General features: G+C 40.4%; 1 protein-coding gene across 1 annotated transcript in view; it reads left to right on the forward strand.

Annotated features, from left to right (window-relative positions):
• Positions 1–520: 520 nt before the first annotated feature.
• The window catches only part of SERPINB5 (serpin family B member 5), a 15,302-nt gene continuing 10,279 nt past the window's right edge, over positions 521–5,543 (forward strand). Inside the window, exon 1 of the mRNA XM_057373137.1 lies at positions 521–644. The gene's annotated coding sequence lies outside the window, so the exon portion shown is untranslated. The remainder of the gene's footprint in view (positions 645–5,543) is intronic.

Genomic DNA, 5,543 nt, shown 5'->3' on the forward strand with positions numbered 1-5,543 from the left:
TCCTTTGAGMTTTAACTCCAATTTGACCTTGGGCTTTTAAGGCAGCCAAACACACACATAAGCCCCTTAGGCAGAGTTGGGATACTGTCTTAATTCACATACAGATGCAAAGTGCCCAGCCACACACTTCTACATGTTTTGGTTTTCTTCYGGGTCTCTTTTTCACAATTACAGTTTTTTCTGTAAACAGCGGTAATCCCAACTGGAGTTTCTTGGAGTGCTGTTTTTGCTGAGAAGGTTTTTTAATTGCTTATCCATTCCTGCTTTCTCTGCTTCGTAGCCTTCGTTCATTCTTGTCTGCTGCCTTTTGTACTGCGCTTGCTGAAGGCAAMGCACAGGGCTGCTCTTACCTGCCAGAGCTTGTTGTTGTCTTCAGTGGCTGGGCAGGCAAAGACAGCTCTGGTGTGAATCATTTTGCTCCTCTGATGTAGGAGTTGCCCCGAAGAATGATTAAGGGACAGGAAAAAAAGCGAGAGTGAGAGGGAGTGTGTGTCTGCACAAATTGAGGTTGGGAAAGTGGGAGTGGTGTCAATGAGTAGGCAAGCAACAGAGTCCTCTGCTCAGCAAGGTTTCAGCGCGGGCAGCTGGTTCTTCGTGCTGCGCTCATTTCATTGATTCGTTTGCCAGGATTATAGCCTTGCAAAGTAAGTACGGCTTTTTTTCTTTCTCTGATACTTTAATTTATGCAGAGCTAATAGTTAACAAACCTTGGCTGTGAAACATAATTGMATGGAGGGAGTGGGCTAGGGAAATTTGTACAAAAAGATACCATGTGGAATTAAAGAAGCTCTTTTTGCCTTCCGAAACGACAGCGTTCTGGTTCCATTTCAAAACTGCAATTGCTATGCTAGATTTCTTGCTCTCTGCAAAGATTCTTTGGAAACAGTGAATAATATCTGGCAGGCRAGACAGCAAGGGCATTAGGAATTATTAAAATATGGTGGTTGATTGCAAATGGCTATTCCCATATCAGAAGAAGCAGGTTGTGTATGATGCCATGAAAATACTCCATGTGCCAAAGAAGGATTTAGGTTGTTTTGTAAGCCTCTGTTGCAGARSAATATTCCTCTAATTTTCTGCAGASGTGTGTACACTTTGCTCTGTTTAGTCTGAGTTATCAAGTGTCTAATCTGCATTTGTTCAAAGTGAAGGACAGGRATTTAGGCCTAGTAATTACAAATCTATTTTCAGTGCAACCATTTACTTTGAAGAGTTCGTTGGCTACTAAAGTACAACAAAGCGTATTGAAAAGCTTGTTTCTCTTTCCTTCCTGGAGTGACTTTCCTTGCTGTGTTGCTGACAGTTCTTTTTCCTCAACCGTGTAAGATGCTCTGGTCCCACATCAGTCTGATCTCTTGTGTTCCTCAATGTCTGTTCAGAGGAAAGTGTGTCCTCGCTTCTTTATCCAGGTAGTTTCCCAGGTGGAGAGTTGTCATTTCTGTAGAAGAAAATGCTCACAGAAATATTTTCTTTCCCTTTTATCGTGTGTTTGCTGMGTAAGAGCTGAAGTGGGGTCATGTTAAACGCTTGATCGAGTTTCAATATTAATGTCTCACTTGTGAAATTTGCCTGTGGGTTCTTCCATATAATTCATCCTCTTGGAATTTCATTTGGACTGGAGAGAATACACTGCTGGCACTCAGTTCCTGAGGTATAAACTCATTATATCCCCCAACATTGGATGGCCAGCATTGTCAATGGGCTTTATCTGCCACAGGTGTCTTCTCCTGGAAGGGCTGCTTAACCAGGACAAGAATAATATAAGCGCTTGTTCTGCTTTATTGGATTATTCCTACTGTACAGCTAACTTGACTTGTCAGACATTTCCACACAGATGTTGCYATTCTTGTGATTATATTTTTAAATGAAAAGCTATATTTAGGTTTTCCCTTAGTAAGCAGATATTAAACAAAGCCTCCCTGGAGGGGGGTAGTGGTCTTGTTGGTGTGTCCAACAGTGACTAAGCAAAAATGGTGTCTTATTCAACTAAACAAGTTTAAATCAGATTTTTCTGAACTGGTTCAGTAGCCTTTCAGGTCCCTTCTGTTTCAGAAAATGCTTTTTTCATGCTGTGACAGTCACAGTTTTAGGCAAAGCTGGGTGGATCACAAGCTCCAAGTGCTTAGAATATGCCCCAGTGCCACAGGCCTCTCTGGAAAAGCTGACATCCTGTTTTCCTGGGAAACAAGGAACTCAACAAGAATCCATGCAGCAGGCCTTTTTAAAATTTCATTTTCAGTTTTTTGACTCCTCCCTGTTTGAGGGTTCCCTGTGATTACTGACTCAGGAGCTACGTCTGATTTCTGAGACTGTTAATGGGCAGCTAATGGGCTTTCCTCTCACTGGGAGCCTCAGTCCTTCTCACTTGTCTGGAACTGGCTTTACTGGACTTGCAAGGCTTGGGGTGCTCAAGAYTTTAAAGAGATTTAGTATTTTTTAATATTTAATGCTGTAAATTCTGTTCAGTAATATAAATGTYGTTGAATTGAGCTCTTAAATATAATACAATAATAATATAATATAATAGTCATTAATAAATGGATAATAAAAAACTGACTGACTGGTTGAAAAAGATGGTGGAACAGAGATTATTCTTTGCTATCCAAAGCCAATCATTCAAGGTTAAGAATGCAACTGAGCTTTTTTTCCCAACAAAATGCCCTGAATGGTCCTTATTTCAATAGTAGTACTACCAGAAAGAAACTAGAACGGAAAGCTTTGCCACTACCTGAAATGGTCTCACTCTGCTTAAAATAAGCTTTGAGAGTATTAGGATGAATAAAGATAAATGAGAGGTTCACCATGAAATACCTCCTGTTTTTCTCACCGAAAAGAAATATCAAAACTTTATAAAAAAGGATCCAGCATGAGTAGTATCAGAGTTACTAATGAGGTCAGAGGAGTTTTTAAGCCATGGTATAGCTTTTACCTGGCATAAGGAGGAAGAGTTTAATTCAATTATGTGAAAATCCATATTTTATTTTCTTACTCTGAATCTCTTGCAACCCAAGTAAGTGAAATACAGGCAGTACATCTACATCTTAAAATTAACATTAAACCAGAAAGAAAAAAATACCCCAAACAGGGGTATTTTTAAATGGTTATGATTTCATATTTATTTTTAACCTGCAAGGAAGATCCAAAGACCAAAACAGAATAATATCATGCCAGCCAGAACTAAATAATGATACTTTACCCCATTAACAAATTAAGGTTTTTTCAGGTTTTCATGCATGCCTCATGAGATTCTTCGTAGTATTTGTCTTTTTGAGAGTGGTAGCTGTTTACTGAATGACACATTCTTGGTTCCCTGAGTAATTTTCCACTAGCTCCTCAGTAAGAAATACCAGTGAAGTTGGTACTTGCCCCAAATCTTCAGTTCTGGGGGGAGAGTGGGGTGGGGCAGAGAGAGAGAGAGATTGAGAAGCAGACAAGTATTCAACTGTGTTCATTTGAGAATGGTTGAGTTAATGGCAAAGATAAGGCAGGTAGCCTATGCAGGGRAATTTATTTAAGACATGCACAGGCACAAAAGAGCAGATCTGTGAGAAGCAATTGCAGGGAGGYATTTTAAGGAATGATTTTATGTTTGCTTCCTTGCCCTTATTGTTCCAAGTTAATMCCTCATCAGCAGTCTCAGTCCTTCAAATTTGTTCTGTCTTTTGCCACTGTCCTGCCTAAAGCTCTCCWCCTTTACGCTGTGTGCTGAGCCCATGGTTGCTGGCAGGCTTGACTTTTCTGGTAATTAGCTGCTTTCATRCCTGAGAAATGGTGTCTACACAAACAAGGCGGATGGTTTCGTTCTCCCTTTACAGCCTAAGGTCTCTGAGTCGTTTCCTGAACCTCATTGTGACATCAGCTCAATGCGTGCTGATGCTGTAAATCTCTCATGGAAAATTTCTCTTTACCAGGCAGCTGCCAGACTGCTGGAAGACGGGCAAGTCCAGCCAGACCCATTCTGAATTCCAAGTCTGGCAAAACCTCTGGATGATACAAAGCATACTCCTCTGTATTTTTGTGTGGGGATATATTTCTCCAGTGAAATATGTTCAATGCTTGCCCTCTTCAAGACATTTTTTTTTATTCCAGTGGGAGGGGATTTGTTAGCAAACAGTTTGTTGCTAATACCAACAGTCAGAACATTTTGCAAGAGTGCAGGGCTGGTTAGGTGTGCTTAAGTTAGCTTCAAACGCTGACTTTAAAAGCCCTGGTTTAATGCCAGTATACATATATTTTTAAACTTGATTAAATGCAGTGCATTTCACTAACCTTTTATACTGCATCTTTTAGCCCAAAACAAAGTAGTTGTCGAGTAAAACAATTGCCTTACCAAATAGATCCAAGAACATGTATAAGTTAATTAAAATAAAAATAAAGACATTTATTTTGTAAAAGGCCTTCTGTAGTCAAACAGGTCTTACGAGTAAATCAAAATGTTTTCTCTAGTGTGCCACGGGCAAATTATGTGCCCACTTCATTACTCCAATAGAAATTTATAATTACCACAAATTATTTGGAAATCATTCACTGCTATCAAGTACCACAGCTGCTCTAGAGTGTCTCTGTACAATGGTGTCAGATGTTTGGCTTTGTTTGGGCAGCATAACACATGTGTAAATTTGTCATTTCCCTTTCCTTTCTACCTCTGCCAATAGCTTTGATAGAACTGTTYAGCATGTTTAGCACGAATTTTAACAGATTCCTTTTTTTTTTTTTTTTTTAAATCCCAATATCAGGGATGCATGGGACTGGGGGCACAGTAGTGTCAAGTTCACTATTGGCATAGTGAACTTACGTGAACATATTGAACATATTGAACATATTGGGGTCTTCTTGTGTGTGCTGGCTGGTCTGAAGCCAGGCTTGTGCTGTTGACTGAAAGTCAGGTTCACCTTTGTTAGCTTGAACCTACATAAATGTGTTTATCCTAAAGTGCAGCTTCTGGCATGTGAAAGCATCCTGGAAGATGGGAATAGTCTTTGGYTTTCCCAGAGCATGGACTGCAGCAACTGTGCCTTGCCATTCCTGACTGCACAGGCCATGTAACAGCCCGGTAGTAACTGCAGTTAGTGTGAGTGGCAAAAAATTTGAGTTCAAATAGTGTAAGTGATGGGTGGGCACACAGCAGTGTTTTTTAGAAGGCCTCCTTTAAGTTGCTCCTCGTTTAAGAGCAATCTCACCCTACAGGGCCAGACAGCTTTCTGGAAACTTGTAGCAAGGCCAGTGAGAATGTGGGAATCAACCCTTAGAGGAAGGACATGTACCAAAGCTTTAACAGCCAGTTAGCCWTGAAGAAAGAGATAGAGAAGTTTTGAGATCATTAAAGATCTGTCTGAGAGCCCAGAGCACAGGCACAGGACCTGAGTAGGCACATTTTAACAGTATCAGTGAAAAAGAGATTAAATTCATATGTGACCYAATTTGACTCAAGTGTGCACAGGTTACCCTGATCTACACAGATTTTCCCAAGTGCTTCTGGTAATACTGGCTCCATACATAACATGTGGCATTGCCTGCTGTCACTTGATGATGATGGCTATTAC

Source organism: Malurus melanocephalus, unplaced genomic scaffold (genome assembly GCF_030028575.1).
Source record: "Malurus melanocephalus ecotype Western Australia unplaced genomic scaffold, MMel_1.1 scaffold_187, whole genome shotgun sequence".
Classification (NCBI taxonomy): domain Eukaryota; kingdom Metazoa; phylum Chordata; class Aves; order Passeriformes; family Maluridae; genus Malurus; species Malurus melanocephalus.